Source organism: Phascolarctos cinereus, unplaced genomic scaffold (assembly GCF_003287225.1).
Source record: "Phascolarctos cinereus isolate Bilbo 61053 unplaced genomic scaffold, phaCin_HiC Scaffold_4;HRSCAF=312, whole genome shotgun sequence".
In the NCBI taxonomy this organism is placed as follows: Eukaryota; Metazoa; Chordata; class Mammalia; order Diprotodontia; family Phascolarctidae; genus Phascolarctos; species Phascolarctos cinereus.
The window spans coordinates 659,405,352-659,421,297 of record NW_027555847.1 but is presented as its reverse complement, the minus strand read 5'-3'; the positions used below and the strand labels follow the sequence as shown (position 1 = coordinate 659,421,297).

At 40.7% G+C, this 15,946-nt stretch overlaps 1 pseudogene; it reads right to left on the bottom strand.

Annotated features, from left to right (window-relative positions):
* Positions 1 to 430: 430 nt before the first annotated feature.
* Positions 431 to 5,730, bottom strand: LOC110214360 (V-type proton ATPase subunit d 1 pseudogene; annotated as a pseudogene).
* Between the last annotated feature and the right edge of the window lie 10,216 nt (positions 5,731 to 15,946).

Here is a 15,946-nt window from a genome sequence, read left to right as displayed (position 1 = left end):
CTCAAAAGCTTATGGAGGTGATTGTTGATAAATCAAAATAAATTAATAATGAAAAATTTTTTAAAAAAATACTATCCACATCCAGAGAAAGAACTATGGAGTCTGAATGCAGATCAAAGTATACTATTCTCACTTTTTTTTCCTTAAGCTTTTTCCCTTTTGTTCTAATTCTTCTTTCACAACATGGCTAATATGGAAACATATTTCATATGATTGTATATGTACAACCTACAACAGATTGCTTGCTGTCTTGGGGAGGTGGGAAGGAAGGGAGGGAGAAAAAAAATTGGAACTCAAAATCTTATAAAAGTGAATGTTGAAAACTATCTTTACATGTAATTGGAAAAAATAAAATACTATTAAGTGGAAAAGTAAAATACTATTAAATAGAAAAAATAAAAATAGATTTTATTTTAAATATATTATCTATTTCATTAAATATTTCCCAATAACATTATTTTTCTAATTACATGTCAAAAATTTTAAACACCCATCTAAAAAATTTTTAATTTCAAATTCTCTCTCTTTTCTTCCTCCCTTATTGAGAAGGCAAGCAATTTGATAGAAGTTATACATGTGCAATCTCCACCAGTTTTTTTCCCTTTGGAAATGAATAGTGTTTTTCATCATAAGATCTTTGGGATTGTCTTAGATCCTTACATTGCTGAGAATAGATAAGTCATTTACAGTTGATTATTGCTGTTAGTGGGTACAATGTTCTCCTGGTTCTGCTCACTTCACTTTGCATTAGCTCACTTAAGTCATTCTAGGTTTTTCTGAAAGCATCATTTCCTATGGCACAATAGTATTCCATCACAATCATGTGCCACAATTTGTTCAGCCATTCCGCAACTGATGTTTCGTAAGAAATGATGCTGTTACTTTTCTGATTTGGTTCTGGTTCACTCAGCATCAAATCATGTAAGTCTTTCCAGGTTTTTCTGAAATCCATCTGCTCGTCATTTCTTATAGCACAATGGTATTCCATTATATTCATATACCACAACTTGTTCAGCCATTCCCCAGTTGATAGGCATCTCCTTAATATCCAATTCTTTTTTTTTTCCGGTTGGGCAATGGGGTTAAGTGACTTGCCTAGGATCACACAGCTAGTAAGTGTTATGTGTCTGAGGCCGGATTTGAACTCAGTTCCTTCTGAATCCAGGGTTGGTGCTCTATCCACAGTGCCACCTAGCTGCCCCACAATATCCAATTCTTATCCACCCACAAAAAGAGCTGCTATAAATATTTATGTACATGTGGGTCATTTTCCTTTTCCTTCGATCTCTTTGGGATACAGACTTAGGAGCTAGTGGTATTGCTGGATCAAAGAGCTTTACAGCCAAAGCAGTTTTATAGCCCCTTGAGCATAACTCCAAATTGTTCTCCATAACAGTTGGACCAGTTTGCAACTCCACCAATAATACATTAGTGTTCCCATTTTTTTACATCCCCTTCATTATTTATCATTTTCCTTTTCTGTCATGTTAGCCAATATGATAGGTGTCAGGTGATATCTCAGAGCAGTTTTAATGTGCATTTCTCTAATCAATAGTAATTTTGAGCATTTTTTCATGTGACTACTGATAGCTTTGATTTCTTCCTCTGAAAACTGCCTGTTCATTTTATTTGACCATTTATCAATTGGGAAATGCATGCCACATTTTAAGTATATAATAAAATCTTCAGGCTATTCTCAAAACTGTCATGATTATGTTTTCTGAATTTTTGTTCTCTTCTGTGCATTTAAAAATATGCCAACAACCCTCTTTGTCATCACTATTACTAACCCCTTCTATCTTCCATTCAAATTAAAAACAAAGACAAAAAAAGCCATTGTGACAAATAAGCATAGTACAAAAAAAAAAACCAAACACAAATCAATCTACCGAAGGGCCATGTCCAAAAATGTATTTCTCTTTCTGTACCTTGTCTACCACCTTTCTGTCAGAAAATGGTAACTAGCTTCATTATAGGTCCTCAAGAGACAAGTTTGATCACTACATTGATCACAGTTCTTAAGTCATCAAAAGTTGATTTTCTTTACATTGCTGCCCTTGTATACATTTTTCTCCTGACTGTTCTCACTTCGTGCTTCATCAATTCATTCTACCCAGGGCTCTCTAAAATCATCTTTTTTGTCATTCTTTAAGATACAATAATATTCTATTACATTCATATATTACCATTTTTGCAACCATTCCTGGGTAATGTATGAGGCAAATTAAGGTCCCCATCCCCTTAGACTCTAGTTCTTTCTTTTACTTTTATTTTGTCCTTTTAATTTTCTCCTCTCAGAATTAGGAAGTTTGTTTCGCTTGCAACAAATTCTCTCCCTATCATTATCCTTACTCTTTGTCATGCCATATACTCCCCATCCTCACATTTATTTCCCAGGCCTGTAGTCAGGAAGACTCATCTTCCTTGAGTTCAAATCTGGCCTCAGATAATTCCTAGCTGTATTACTCTGGGCAAATCACTTAGCCCTGTCTGCCTCAGTTTCCTCATCTGTAAAATAAGCCGGAGAAGAAAATGACAAATTACTGCAGTATCTTTGCCAAGAAAACCCTAAATGGGGTCAGGAAGAGTTGGACATGACTCATGACTGAACAGTAAGAGAAAGTTTTCAGAGTCTGTTCTGCTTCACTAAGATTTAACACCTCTTCAAAACAGTTAGTTCTTCCATTTCCTCACTCCAGAGCTTTCACTTAATTTCTTCTAGGTATTCATGGAATTCTGATGGGAAATTATTTTCCCCCTTGACTCTGTGCTTGCAGGAATATTTTGGGAGATCTAGATTTATGACACTTTTTTACTGTGGGGTTTTTTTTTTGACTTTGTGCCAGAACATAGCTCCCACTCTTTTCTGTGCTTTTTAGGGGGGAGGTAGGCCCTGCTTGGTCATTTTGGATTCTCTAGGTTCCTGCTTTGATCTCTAACTCCCAGGGTTAGGTTCCTCTGGATCTCTGAAGTTCAGAGTGATGGCTCCTTAGCACCCTCTGTAGCATGTCAGGAGAGGGTATCAAGGAACCTCAGAGGCCCTGCTCCTGGGATGTCTCTGCTTGAGTACCGCAGCACTATGCTGGCTGCTGCCCTTTTCCCTAGGGCTTCCAAGGTTCCTACTTGGGGACTTTCAGAGCACCCATGAGCTTTCTCAAGGAAGCCTTCTGCTCTTGCTGCCTCCAGACCCAGAATCCTTCATAGTACATTTTCTTGGCCCGTCTCTGGTCATACTAGGATGCTACTGAGCACTTGCTCTGGCTTTACTGATGACTCTCTTTCCTATTGTCCTCAGGCTTCTGGCTGACCTCCTGTCAAAAATCCTATGTTGGCCATGTTCAGAAAAATGTCTCAATCTGCACTCTTTCACTTCTCTATCAGGAGGTGGGTAGCATGTTTCATCATGAGTCCTCTGGAATCATGGTTAGTTATTACATTGATCAGAGTTCCTAAGTTTCTTTTTAAACATTTAAATTTTTTTTTTCACAGAATGGGAAACTTTATTGTTAGGAGAAACACAAAAGTATAGGGTGAGTTTGAGAAAGGAGAAATATCCCAGTTGGTGGAGAAAGTTCTACATGGTTCCCTGACTGCTGTACCAAAGCCTCCTGGTTAAGGGTGATAGGGAAATGAAAGGCTCCTTAGTTTCTAAAGCCAGAGCCCTGGCTTGTGCTTGGGGGGGTGGGGGAGAATGTGTATGTGTGTATATATGTATGCATGGTTGTATGTTGGGGAGAGGGATGACTATGTGGGGTATTCCCTTGCCCCTAAGACATACACTGAGAATAGGGCCCTGAGAGGGATGAGGGGAAAGATGCTGACAAGAGCTAGGTAAACTATAGGGCAATCAAACTGGCTTTCTTGAAGGAATATCAAAATGACCTCAGAATCCTTCTCAGATGCCTTTAACAGCTGAAAAACATCAAGACAGGAGTACTCCTGTATTCATCTTTCTTAGGGCAGGGGTTTCAACAACACAGAAGTTACAGAGGCTACTTATGAGGGTGGGAGCTCAGCTCTGATACCAGGATCTTAGACCCATACACTCTAGTCCTAAAACAGCTCCAGAGGACCAAGTCTAGAGGTTGGGGGATGAGGGGAAGGAGAGGGAACCCTGCTTCATAAGTATTAAGTGCATATGGAACAGGCCAAAACGGTGACCACTACAAATACATATATGCACAGTACCCTGGGCACATGAAGACCACCATCTGTCCCCAGGGGGCCTCATGGAGTCAAGGCCAAAGGGTAGGAAACAGGGGGATCAGAAGAGGGAGCTAATAGATGGGGATGTAGTTGTGAATCTTGGTCTGGTTGCGCTGAGTGATACACTCGGCAATCCATATAACGTTCTGACACTCCTGCTCCTTGAGCTTCGTGAAGGCATAAAAGACACCAAAGTGGAAGTGGTTGAGAAAGGTCAGCTTATTCAGTTTCACCTCATGCTCAAAGAACCGGTCCTCCAAGGTCTTATCACCAGGATTTCTGCCAGCCCTTTCAAAGATTCGTTTATATTGCAGGTGGTAGTCAACCACAGTTTTGACGTCGTGGTAGTTCTCAGCCTGGGCCAGCAGGGCCAGACCCTCAGGGTAGAGCTTCCCACAATGAGGAAACAGCTTGGCCCGGTCCTTGGAGAGCTCAGTGTCAAAGGAGTTGATGGTGATGATGAAGGCTCTGCGGTCAGCCTCAAACTCCAGGATAGGACACATGGTATCTGCTGTGATGCCCCCCAGCGTGGTGCAGACTTTGTAGAAAGCCTCTAGGTAGGCTTTGTACAGCGTGTTTCGAATGATCTCGATGTTCATCTGCTTGAGGTCCTCCTTAGAGATGCACTCTTGGAAGAATGAACAGAGTGGGGTGTCCACTAGGAGAGCGTTATATAATTCTTCTGGTGTCTGAGCAATGCTCACGGTCTCCATCTGCTCAAAGATGCCTGGTGGGTGGCACTTATGAATAAGGTCAGCAACAGTGCGATTGTGCAAGGTTCCTATTATTAGCAGCATGACATTGTCGATCATGTAGCTGTAGGTGATGAAGTCCAGGAAGCTGGCCAGTGGTGCATAGGCCTGACTCCTCAGGTAGCGGAATTCTGTCACCATCCTCTCTCTGAGTTTGTCGTCAAGGATTGACACTGTTAATGGAGTTGTCTCATTCGCCAGGAAGCTCCCATAGTCCGTGGTCTGGAGATGTATCTCACATCCTCCAGCGTCTCACACTGCTGCAGATGGCGATAATCTGCCATTTTCAGCAGCCCGGCCTTGAAGCCCCGGACCAACCCTTCCAAGTAGCCGTTGTCCACGTTGAAGTAGAGCTCTGGGAAAGTGGACAGCGACATCGTGGCAGCAGCGGCAGCCGCGCGGACCTAATCAAGACCCCGCCCCCAAGGATCAGGTGACTGCGTTGCTAGGGCCAGAGTTCCTAAGTGTTTTTTTTTTTACGCATTTATTCCCTCTCCTGTATGAACTGATGTAGCAAGCAGGAGGACAATTGATACAATAACACCAGTATGGTTGTTATTGTATAACTAGTGTGTGAGGTTACATTTGAACTCAGGTACTCCTGACTTTGGGGCCGGTACTCTATCCACTGCGCCACCTTAAGTCTTTCAAAGTTAAGCCTTAACCTTATTGTTGTTCTGGTATCAATTATCCTTGTGCTTGCTTCATTCTACATCAGTTCATACAGGGGAGGGAATAAATAAGCATTTAAGTACCTACTATGTCCCAGGAACTCTGCTAAGCACTTTATTTTTTATTTATTTATTTTGCTTTTTTGGTGAGGCAATCGGGGTTAAGTGACTTGCCCACGATCACACAGCTAGTAAGCGTCAAGTGCCTGAGGTCGTATTTGAACTCAAGTCCTCTTGGCTCCAAGGCCAGAGCTCTATCCACTGCGACACCTAGCTGCCCCTCTGCGAAGCACTTTAACAAATAACATCTCATTTGATCTTATAAGTTAGATGATATTATCATTTTATAGTTGAAGAAACAACAAAGGTTGTGACTTGCCCGGGGTCACACAGTTAGTGTCTGAGGCTGTATCTGAACATAGACCTTCCTGACCCCAGGCCCAGGGCTCTATTCAGGGTATCACCTAGCTGTCTCTTACAGGTTTCACCAAAAAAACCCAAACAAACAACAAACAGACACCAACAAAAAAAAAACCCGCCTCCTTCATTATTTCTTATAGCACAAGACTATTTCATTATAGTTACATACCAGCATTTTTCTTTTCTTTTGCTGGTACATGAAGTAGCATCATTTTTATTTCACAGGTGAGGATACTGTACCAGCATTTTTTCATCCATTCCCTAATTGATTGGCACCTCTTCGACTTCCAGTACTTTGCCACTGCAAAAAGAACTGCTATAAATATTTCTATAGATTCTTAGGGGCAGAACTACTCCCTTCAAGCTTAATCTACTCTTCCTTTTATTCTCCCCTCTTTCTTTACCCCTTTTCCTCCTGTTTCCCTATTAAATGAAATGCCTTTCTGCATTCCACTATGTGTATGCATTTTCCCTTCTATTTACAGCTCAGATGACAGCGAGGTGCAAGCGTCACCCATTCATCCCTTCTTCCTTGTTTGTATCAACCTACATTTGTTCTTCTAGATATTCATATGAGAAAATTTCCTCCATCCTTCCTCTTCCTCCCCACCCCACCCACACACACACCCTAGCCCCAAACAATAACAGAACTGCTACCAGGTTCTCTGTCTAATCAGATTCCCTCTAAGACCCCTTAATGATGATAGCATTCCCAGGGGACACACGTTTCATCTCATATCAGAACATAAAGTTTATCCTTATTTAGTCCTTTATAATTATTTCTTCATGTTTACCTTTTTACGTTTCTCTTGATTACTGTGTTTGCACTAAAACATTTCTATACAGCTCTGGGCTTTTCGCTTGGAAGTCTTCTATTTCATTAAAAATCCACCCCACTCCACCTCCCACTAGGATTAATTCAGTTTTTCTGGATAAATTACTCTTGCTTGGAAACCTATATCATTTGCCGTCCAGAATATCATATTCCAAGCTTCATAATGGTGGAAGCTAAATCATGTGTGAGGCTGACTGTGGTACATGAATTCTTTCTTTTTAGTTTCCTTAAATATTTTTTCTTTGACCTGGAAGCTCTGGATTTTGGTGATAATGTTCCTGGGAGTTTTCATTTGGGACTTTCTTTTGGAAGATAACCAATGGATTCCTTCTATTTTGCCTTCTGGTTCTATGAGATCTAACAAGTTTTCTTTTATCATTCCTTAAAATATATCTAGTCCCTTTCTTTGGCCATAGATTTCACATAGTTCAATGATTCTTAAATTATCTCTCTGATCTGTTTTCCAAGTCATTTGCTTTTGCTGTGAGATACTTTACATATTCTTTTTTTCCCCTCAGTCTTTTAATTTTGTTTTTAGTATTTTCTGTTGTCTCATGGATTCAACGGATTCATTACCTTCTGTTTGGCCCATTCGAATTTCCAGGGAGTTTATTGCTTGGGCAAGGATTTGTACATCTTGTGCCAAGCTGTTAATACTTTTTCCAACGCTTTCTTCTATAGAATTTCATTTCACTTTTTTTGGGGGGGGGTAGCTAGGTGGTGCAGTGACTAGAACATTGGCTCTGGAGTCAAGAAGGCCTGAGTTCAAATCCAGCCTCAGACACTTACTAGTTGTGCAACCATGGGCAAGTCATTTAACCTCTGTCTGCCTTAGTTTCCTCAACTGTAAAATGGGGATAATAATAACATCTGCCTCCTAGGGATGTTGGGTCAAATGAGATAATAATTGTAAAATGCTTAGCACAGTACCTGGCACATAGCAAGCCCTGTATAATTAGCTATTAATATAATTTTCTACTTTTTCCTCTAGTGCTTTCATTTCATGTCTAAAAACATTTTAATGTGGATTTTTTTGTATGACTATACATATTTGTAATGGGCTTTGTTTTGCTTGCCTTCTCAATGGGTAGGAGTGGAGACAGAGGGAAAAGGAGAATTTAAAACTGAAAATAAAATGAAATTGAATTTTTTTAAAGCAAAAAAACCATTCTGATCAATGAAATGATAAATCATGAGTCCGGAGGACAGGAGATGAACATGCAGCTCGCCTCTTGCTAGAAAATTAATGAACTGAAATGCAGAATGAGGCATCCATTTTTGGAAGTGGTCAATATGTGAATTTGTTTTGCCAGATGATGCATGTTTGTTGTAAGTGTTTTGTTTTTCTTTTTGTTCAATGGGAGAGAGGGGAGGGAAGCTGAGGGGGAAATACTTGGTAATGGAAAATTGAAAAAAAAAATTCAATTTAAAAAAAGTTAAACTCTTTAAAGCTTACTTCTTGCTTCATCTCTTCCAACAATTTTAGTTAAACTTGTACTCAAGCTGTTTTTGTTTTTGTTATTTTAGTCATTCTCTTCCCCTGGGTTTGTGTCTTGAGCTTCCCTGTCACCATAACAGCTTTTTATAGTAGGATTCTTTTTTTGTTTGCTCTTTCATCTAGCTTACTTCATGCTTTTGGACTTTATGTTAGAGCTGGGCTACACTGGGGGGAATGTATGGACTGGTCTTGCTGTTTCCTTGAGGTATCAAGGACAACCCTGGCTGAGTGTCTAAACTGTCTACTCTAAGCTCTAAAAGTTTCCCACCTGAACTTGAGTCTAAGCATCATGACTATGGGCTTGTCCTATTTTGAGTTCTAGTAGACTGCTGCTAAGCTCAGCCACTGTCAGACAGCTAGAAAACTCTGTTGGTAAAGAATAACAGAACTGCAGACTCTTAGTTCTTGGATTCCTGCCCTTATTATTCCCATATAGGGAACAGGCTGGGGTGTTAGTTAGAACTAAGACCAGAGTGCACTTTTGGGGTCTGAGGCATACAGCTACTGCTTGCTTCTGAACTTGTTCCTTAATCAGTATGCAACCTAGAGCCAGGGACTACTCCTCAATGCGATGCCCCTAGATGCAGGTCCCCTTCTTGGTCCACTCTGGATTTGTGACCCCAGAACTGGATTGTTAACAAATATCTACCAGTTTTCACTTTTTCCTGAACCCTGAAGAAGTTTAGTCCCCTCTGTGCCAGATTTAGGACCTCTTCTTGCTCTGATGCACAGACTCTCCCTATTCTGGAATGCTGTGCAGCCATTCCTGACTAGACTCTGTCCCTGGCGTCTCTAGACCTCTTTGTCTCCCTCTCGTGACCTGGCCTGAAAAAATGATTCACTGATTTTTCTTTCTTTAATTTCCTGATGAAGACTTGCATTTTTCTAGATGTTTGGGGGCAGTGAAAAAGGAGCTTGCTACACCTCTTCCCAGTGCTTTGTCATTATCAAGCTCATACTCTTGATTCAAGAAACTCCCAAAGCTTTTGGGGGCAGAGGAAGGGAAGAGAATAAACATTTATGTAGTGCCTGTTATCTTCCAGGCATTGTGTGAAATGCTTTACTGTCTCATTTGGTCTTCACAACAACCAAGGGAGGTAGATGCTGTTCTTACCTCCATTTTACAGCTGAGGAAACTGAGGCAAAAAGAGATTGAGTGATTTGCCCAAGGCCATACAGTTAGTAAATTTCTGAGGTTAGATTTGAGCTTAAATCTTCATGACTCCAGGCCGAGTGCTGTATCCACTTTGTCACCTAGCTGCCTTGGGGCATTCTAGCTTTCTACCTGTCTACCTTCACCCTTGTCACATTACCAAACCATTTTCTCTTCCTATCATACTATTCCTTTTTTTTTTTTTAACATCAATTAGTCCTGCCCTTCAAAGCTCCTCATTGGTTTTATGTTACAGCTTGTTCACACCATGGACCTTTCTTCAGAGATGCTCATATTCCTGTTCTGCTGCCTGATAGCAATGCCAGTAGAACATTGTTATTAAAAAGATGGGGGCAGGGGCGAGCAGCTAGGTGGCGCAATGGATAGAGCACCGGCCCTGGAGTCAGGAGGACCTGAGTTCAAATCCAGCCTCACACACTTGATACTTACTAGCTGTGTGACCCTGGGCAAGTCACTTAACCTTATTGCCTAGCCAAAAAAGAAAAAGATGGGCCTTCACCTTCATGAGAAGCTTAGAGTTATTAAAGGAGTTTTGCAATTTCATGAAGTCAGTTCAGCCCATTCTCCTTTCTTTTGTTCAGTTCTGAGTCCCACTCCTTGTACTTCTGTACTGTGTATCCCAGCTCTTTAGAATTCATTGTGTATTGGGGGTGAAGCCAAGATGACAAGAGTAGCAGGAAGCAGTACACAAAACTCCTCTAAACAGACCTAGAAAATTCATCAGACTGAATCCCAATGGGGAAATCCAGAAGAAATCACAGTGAGTTATTTGTCCAGCTCGAGTCAGCATAGGGAGACATTCAGAAAGGTCAGGATGATGGGGGCCCAGGGAGAAGCTGTGCACCAGGGCAAGAAGAGGTTCAAGACTCAGACTGGGGCACCTTCAGATGCATACCAGGTACCCTGGCAGCTTTTTCACCCAGTGTCCAGTTCTAATCACAGATCTGGGGGGACTGGAAAGGGGACCTGTGCCAGGAATGGTGTTCCTGATAGAAAGGCCCGGGGCAGTGTATAACTAGAAAGAAAGAAGTTCAGCAGTCAGCAGCAGTGATGTGGCTCAGACCTCTCCCTTCCTCCCAAGATTACAGCAGGGTCTCAGTTCCAGCATCTAGCCCAGTTTGCCCAGGAATAACCAGGGCAGAAATCTCAGACCAAAGAGAAGCCTGTAGTTCTGTCACAGAACCAGAAGAACTTTCCACTGGCTGAGAGGGGCAGGGTCTAGCAGCATATAGTCTTGAGTCTACCAAACCTAAGACAGAAACTTGCCAAGATCAGACCAGAAGGTAGCAATTAGACTTTGCCCTGGATCACATCATTTTGAGAGCACTGAAAGCTTTCGGATCCCCAGCCTGTCCCGAGATCCTGGAATAACACAATACTCAACACCCCAAGAAATCAGTAACATGAGCAGCCCAGACCTGCCTTCCAGAAGTGCAGCAGAGCCTAGACCTAAGATCAAGTCCAAATTCAGGAAGTGGGTGGAAAGAAAGGCAAACAAAAAAAGAACTCCAGCATAATGAGCTATTATGGCAGCAGGGAGACTCAAATCACATACACAGATGAGAATGACTCTAAAACATCTACAAACAAAGTCTCAGAAAAATACATAGCTGAGGCACAAATTCAACTGCAATTCCTGGAAGAGATAAAGCACAAGTTTTAAAACGTTTTCATGAATTATAAATTTATAATTTATTTAAAATTCTAATTTTTTGCTAGGTAAATTTTTTTTATTAACCTTTTTTCCCAAGCTTTAACTTTAGCCTTGTTCAAGTTGGGCTGCAAAGAATGAATTGTGTGTAACAATAAATGAAAAGAGCTGCAATGTCTAAGTGGCTTCAAAATATTGGAGATCTAATTCTCCATATCTATAAACAAAAAAAAAATTCTTGTGCAAAAAACTGGAAAAGAAATGAGAGCTATGGAAGAAAGAACCGGAAAAGGAATTAGCAGTTTGGCACAAAAGACACAAAACCTTGCCCAATCAATAATTAGCAATGACAAGCCAATGGCTCCATGAAACAACAAGAAATACTAGAAACAAAATTGAAAAAAAAAATAGAACAAAATGCAAGAGATCTAATAGCAAAAACAAATGACCTGGAAAAGACTGAAGGAAAAAAATTAAGAACTATTGAACTATCTGAACTCTTGTGATAAGGAAAAAAAAGCATAGATATCATATATCAAGAAATCACAAAACAATACTGCCCAGATAGTGTAGAACTAGAGAGCAATGTAGAAATAGAAAGCAGCCACTAATCACTTCCTTAAAGAAACTCCAAAAATGGAAATTCCCAGTAACATAATAGCCAAAATCCAGAATTTCAGGTCAAAGTGAAAATACTGCAAGTAGCCAGAAAGAAAGGGTTCAAGTATGAAGTGGCCACAGTCAGGATTATAGATTTAGCAGCCTCTATTCTGAAGGTGCAGAGAACTTGGAACCTCCTTAAGGCAAAGGATATGGGCTTTTAGCCAAAAATAATCTACTCAGCAAAACTGAGTATAATGCTAAGGAAAGTGGGGTATTAGGGGGCAGGGGTATTCTGGTGTATGTGTATGGAATGGACCTTTAATGAGAGGACTTCCAAGCATTCCTGATGAAAAGAACAGAGTTTCATAAAAACTTTGAAGTTCAAACATAGGAGTTAGGAGAAATATTAAAAGAAAACCATGAAGGAATAATAAGAAGAAATTACTTACATTCAAATATGGAGATGATACCTCTGTCTCTTCTGAACCTTATTATCAGGAGTCATAGAAAGAGTCTGGACCAGGCCTAAGAGTAGAGGGTCCTAAGAGTAGAATGGAAAGAAAGAGGAATAGGGCTACAATGGGGAGGGGGAGAGTGGAGGAGGAAGAAGAGAAAGGAAGTTTAGGGAAAATTATCTCACATAATCAAGGTGTGAAAGAAGACATTAATACAAAGAGGAGAGTCAGAGCTGGAGCTAACATTTGAAACCTCACTCTCATCCAACCCGATATCTATCTCCTGATAGAGAGGTGAAGGACTCAAAGAGCAGAATGAGACTTTTTTTTTTTTGACACGGACAACGTGGAAATTTGTTTTGCTTGACTATACATATTTGTAATGGAGTTTTGTTTTTCTTTTGTTCTTTTTTTTTTTCCAGTCAAAGACAAGGTTTATTAGAACATCCATCATATTGGACAGACTCCTAAGGAATATAAGTATTTGTATCCTAATTGCATGTGGGCCAGATTTTAAGAATCTGAGCCCTTGGCTAGGTTACAAGAATTTGAGTACCTTAATGGAGACAAGATGGACCTTTTATACAGAAAACCTGTGGGAAAGATTTAGGGATCCAAGGGAGAATGGAGTCTGGATAGGCTGAAGGGTGGGAAGTGACCAGGGGCAAGCAGGATTTCCTTTTGTTCTTAAGCAGGGAGGGGCAGTTTGGGTTGGGAGGATAAGAAGGTAAATTTTTGCTGAATGAAAAAAAATACAATTTTTAAACAAGAAATTAACTGTGAATTCTGGATAAAAAACATTTTACCCAGTTGTTCTTTCCTACATTTGCTTTTTTCCTCAACAAAGTCCTTTTAGTGATTACAGATCTCTTTGAAGAGCCTCTTCAATTTTCCAGGGCTTGAGGCAATAAGTACAATGCCATCCACTGACAGGAACACCAGGAGGACATCCCAAAGTACAGGGCATCCCTTCAACTTGGACTGTGCACTACATCTCCATCACAATGGCCAAAACCTTTGTGAGCATCAGTATATCTCCTAGCTTTTTTCCTCCCCCAGTATTTGGGATCAGATCATTAACCAAGGTTATTTGGTTATTTCTCTTATTAGACCTTTCAAGGAATCTTGGGTGATTTTAATGTACAGATGAGAGATCCTTTGCTCTAAAGGGGGCTAACAAGGCTCATTTTCCTCTACCAAATAAATTAAATGTTTATAACCAGCAAACAATAAGGAAAAAGCACTGGGGCATCTTAGATTTCCTACCTCTGGCAGTCAATTGTGAAAAGGTAAACAAATGATCTGCTGTTGAATATTGCTTGAGAAAGCCTGCTTGTTCCCTACTAACACTCTCATTGAGGATGCCTTTGATTCATTATTTAGATGGCTCTCATAAAGATTTTGTATCAATGGGAGACCAGGGACCTGGGTCGGTAGTTATTGATTTTCTCAGATGAGTGTGTGTGAGAATAAGGTCTTAATTTTTTTCCATGTCCTTGCTATTTCCCCCTGCTTTAGATACCTTGAATATCCAATTCTCAATATCCTCATGATTGTGCCACCTCTAGATATTTGAAGACAACAGTGGAAGGGGACAACAAACAGAAGAAAAATGGAAAAGATTTGTAAAAAATATTCTAAGCTGTTTTCTCTAGCAAGGACAATGGAAGTAACATGCTTGGACTTTAATATACTGTGTACACACACAGACATATATAACTCGGGCATGTTGATTGTAGAAGGTCTGGAATACCTCCAAGATTAAGAGGGAGGGAGTCATGGAAATTTTAGAGCAAAATTGAGAAAATCAAGCTTTATTTTCATGCTTAAAAAAAAAAAGTAACAAGACATAAAATGGTAATGGTGACAAGAACTCTGAAATGAAAATCTGGATTCAAATCCCTAACTCTGCCATTAGTGAGCCTCCATGTACTAATAACACTCAATAGGTCACCACCATCTCCAACACTTACACTACTCCTTGCTCCCCATCACCACTTTCAGACCCTCTGTCTACCACCACCAATGACCTCACCTCCTTTGAAATTCACACTGTCCAAATTTATCACCTAATCTAGATCCAGGTGGCTGTTAGCCATAGACCCTCAAGGCAATCCTGTTCCTCCCTCAATGAGTTCACTGCCTTACTCACAGTCTCTCTCCACCCCAACTCCTGCCCTCATACTAGGGACTTCCAACATATATATTAATGCTCCCTCGAATAACCTAACTTCCCAATTCCTCATTCTACTATATTCACATGACCCACTCCACCTCAATTACACATAGAGATGGTCATACTCTTGATTTTGCAATTGCCCACAAGTATCCCACTTCCATGTTCATGAACTTACCTTATCTGATCATAATCCTTTATCATTCCATCTATGGTTTTTGATTTCTAACTCTGTTCTGCATCCTCACCATGACCACCATTCTCTTTACCATTTACTTCTTTCTCAAGCCATCATCTCTGCACTTTCTACTCTCCGGTCTACCCTATCTCAACCCCTTGGTGAGTCAATTTAACTCTACTCTATCATCCTGAATCTTTTATCTCCCTCCCCCTTTATCCCATAGCCAGTTATACTTTGCTAAACACCAACCTTGCATTACCCCTACCATCTGCCTCATTCAAATGTTGATATCCTACAGGAAATCACAAAAACCAGGCTGATTGGTTCCCCTCCAAATTTGTTATCTAATCCCAACTGGACCCTCACTACAGCAAGGCAATTATCTTATTCCTCTCTTATAGATTCACTACCTAACTTTCCAGAATGGCTGTTCTAAAATGTCTCCTCTCCTCAAGCCACCCATAGCACCCCATCTTCTGTGCTAATGACCTCAACTCATACTCTGTGGAAAAAATTGAAGCCATTTGCCAAGTCTCCTCTTCTCCCTTGCCTCCTCTTCTGATATCACTCAGATGTCTTCCCCCATTCACCCCACTCCAGTCTCAGATGATGAGATGGTCTTTCTCCTTGCCAAGGTCAACACCTCTACTAGAACCCTTGATCTCATTTTTCTAAAAGATTCCCCTCCCACTATGATCCCCACTCTCCCCCTACCTACTTGCTCCTTTCCTGCTCCTATCAACATATCCCTATTGCTTCCATCCTTAAAAAACTGTCATTTGATCTTACTCTCCCCAAAACTATTATGCCATATCTCTTTCCATTCTTAGTTAAACTTCTTGAGAAAGTCAGCTACACTAAGAGATTCTACTTGTTTTCCTCTCCTCTCTTCCAAACCTTCTGCAACCTGGCTTCCAACCTCATCATTCAACTGAAACTGCCCTCTCCAAAGTCACCAATGGTCCAACTGCCAAACCTATTGACCTTTTCTTATTCCTCATTCTTCCTGAGCCCTCTGAAAGCTTTTGACATTGCAGACCACCCTGCTCTCCTGGATATTTTCTCCTCTCTAGGTTTTTGAGACATCACTCTCTCTTAGTATTCTTCTTACCTGTCTGACTTCTCCTTTCCTCTGACCTCTCCTGTTACCTTTTCATTTTCGTCACACCCACTGTGGATGTTCCTCAAGGCTTTGTCCTGGGCCCTTTTCTCTTTTCCCTCTGTACTAACGCACTGATGATCTCATTAGCTTCCATGGGTTAAATTAATATCTTTATGTAGATGATTCCCATAGCTATGTACGCAGTCTGAGTCTCTGTCCTGA